We start from the raw sequence: 2832 nt of genomic DNA, 5'->3' as shown, positions 1-2832 counted from the left end.
GACTTCGCCTATCTCCGCTGGGTTGCCCCAGTCGAGCGCACCACTCAGCGTCGTGCTAACGGTGGTTGGACGCTCCCAGTCGCCCTCTCGGGGTCTCAGCGTATCCACCACGCCGACTGACTTAGTGACTCCGGCCGTGAGTGTCCTCAGACCGTCTCTCCCTGTGACCACGGCCGTGTTGACGTCCCCATCTGGGCGCCCTATCCGGAGATCTGCTGCGACCGCCCAGTGTATCCAATAATGCATTCCAACAACGAGTTGAGCCGAAATGCATGAATGGTACCTCGCGGAGTTGAGCCATGTGAAGATTCAGGCGACAATCCTTGGACACCGCTTGCGAGGCCCGAGTCCGTAACGTCGCCAGCGGGAGTGTAAGAGCGCTGGTAAGTGCGACCACAGCCGGACGTGAAGCAGTCGAACTCGGCTGAGAGAGAATCGATATAACCGGGAGCCTACTCGGCGAAGGAGCAGCCGGAATGGACTGAGCCGGAGCTGGATCAGGAGTCGACGGAAGCTGCCAATGCTTGTGGTGTCGGTGCGTCTTGTGATGCTTCTTGTGCTTCTTGTGCTTCTTGGATCGCTTCGACCGATGACCGGTAGGACTCGACGAGGCACGACGTTTGCGATGCTGCTGCTTCCCCGAAGCCGGCGCAGAGGCAGAACTCGTCCCGTCACCAGAATCCTTCGATGAAGGCCGCGAAGAGTGGCGATCACTCGGCGGCAAGGACTCATCGCTCATCTCGTCGTCAGAACCGAAGATCGCCGCATGAAGACTTCTCGCTTGGGCAGAACGACGAGCATCTGCGGTCGCTGAGTCGGAACCTGAAGGACTGCCAGCCGAGTTCTCTGATAAGGAAATGGGATCCAAGAACGACCCAGCGGCAGGATTCGTCGAGCCGGTGGACGGTACAGAACCATCACCAGGCCCCAACACCTCGTCGTCAGAGGCGTCGAGATTCTCAAGCAGCTGAGCAGTCACGCGGAGGGGTGCAGATGGAGCTCGTAGGGGGCAAGAGTCGTGTTCCACCTACGCCGTGTTCTCTTGACGGCATTCGAGCTTTCATGGCCGTTTTTGACCCGAGCCATCCTTGTCAGCGTCTTCGGCGGATGCTCCCTGAGCTTCCTTTCTTCTTTTCTCCGTCGATACTGGAGGAAGCTCGGCGGTTTTTGGCATCTCAAACCCGGCCTCGAACTTTGATGCAAGTTCTTGGAGATATGTGGGTGAAGCTTCGTGGCGACAGTCCCTTGGACTCGGCGGGGAGGCCCATCCAGACAGATGGCCAAATGACTCGTTACTTCGTAGCTCTCTATGAGCGTCGTCATTGTATTTGTCGAGTCGAGTGTGTTAATGGGTCTCCATCCTGACGTCAACCCGGCTGCCACGCCCGCCCAGCTTGCTGAGGTATACGAACTGTGGCTGGTGTACAAGCGCGAGCGCAAACGTCGTAGTGACACCTTGCGATCTTTGGTTGTTGCTGTCTACGACCAGCTTTACTCGGCGGTCACTCAGAAGCTCGGCGACGAACCTGCTCCACTGGTGGACGCAGAGGTTTATTTTGATCCGTCCGTTCCCCATTACTCTCCCGTTAACCTTTCGTGGGTTCCTTCCGGGAGAGACTGGGTCCAGTGTGCTCACGATGTGGATCTAGCCGAGCCCTGGCGAGCTTGGTGGCTTACTGACCCGGCGGTCCATCCGTACAATACTTGCTTCCGCGCTCGGAACGTGGACTTCTTGGTTTTCGCTCCGCGCGGTATGGATCCTCAGGTTGTTGACGACGCGATTGAAGAAGATTTCGATCTTGCTGAACAAGCGCCTCCTGCCTATGCCCCGGGTGCTCCAACTCGGCTGAATCGTCAAGGCATCCATATCTTCACTGGGTCTTCGATCGGTGAGCTCGGCTCAGATGGCGAGAGTGCGTCTGGTGACGACTCGGCGGACGATGGGTTGGGTTCTCCCAATCTCCGAGGCGCGTCTCCGAGTATGTCTCCGTTCGGCACCCCACTCCCCAGTGGAACGGATCCTCAGCCCACTTCCGCCGCGTCGGGTCCTGAGGCACCTGGTTCGGCGTCAGCTTCGTTGGCTAGCTCGGCGATGATACTTCTTGCCACGGCTGCGAATGTTGCATCTCCTTTCGCAAGTTCCCAAGGGATGACGTCTGCTACGCCGCCACGCCCCCAATCGTCGAGTCCGCTGAGCTCTTCCCAGTTGCCTCCGTCGGGTTCAACTCACTTGGAATCCGGATCGCCGACTTTTTACTTTTCTTCCTAAAAGGACAAGGTTCTATTTTAGTAATATATGGAGATAAAGATTTAAATTTAATAAAAAATTTAACTTCTTTTAAAAACTCGAATTAATTTATTTAAATATTCAAAATAATATTTATTCAAATTTAAAATTAAAACAAATAATATCTCAAAATTATCCACCTTTAAATAATTTAGTAATTCAGCCTTTTTTAAATTTTATATATTATTTAAGAAAAATTTAAAAAGGCGATTATAACTTAAAGGTAGAGTGTTAGATTGTGGGTCTAAGTGTTATGGGTTCAAGTCCCATTTTTCGCCCATTTTATTTATTTAAATTTTTATGTTTAATAAGTTTATATTAATTTTTTTACTTATTTTGCCATTGATTGCAGTTATTATATTATCTTTTGTAAAAAATGAAAAATTTATAAAAAATTTTAGCATTTTTATGTCTTTTTTCATTTTTTTAATGTCATTACCTTTATGGATTTTTATTTGATAACTCAGCTTCTAAGTTGCAATACGTATGTAGAATAGAGGGGAGTAGGGCGGGTTAAGAGTGATTTTGATGTAGGGCTTGGGGGG

At 51.1% G+C, this 2832-nt stretch overlaps 1 non-coding gene across 1 annotated transcript; it reads left to right on the top strand.

Annotated features, from left to right (window-relative positions):
* The first annotated feature begins 2493 nt into the window (after nucleotides 1-2493).
* Nucleotides 2494-2565, top strand: PITG_28225. The gene has a single exon. It is a non-coding gene; the product is annotated as a tRNA-His (tRNA).
* The last annotated feature ends 267 nt before the right edge of the window (nucleotides 2566-2832 follow it).

The sequence above is a fragment of the Phytophthora infestans genome, genomic scaffold (assembly GCF_000142945.1).
Source record: "Phytophthora infestans T30-4 supercont1.36 genomic scaffold, whole genome shotgun sequence".
NCBI lineage: Eukaryota > Oomycota > Peronosporomycetes > Peronosporales > Peronosporaceae > Phytophthora > Phytophthora infestans.
This window is presented reverse-complemented; position numbering and strand designations above follow the sequence as displayed.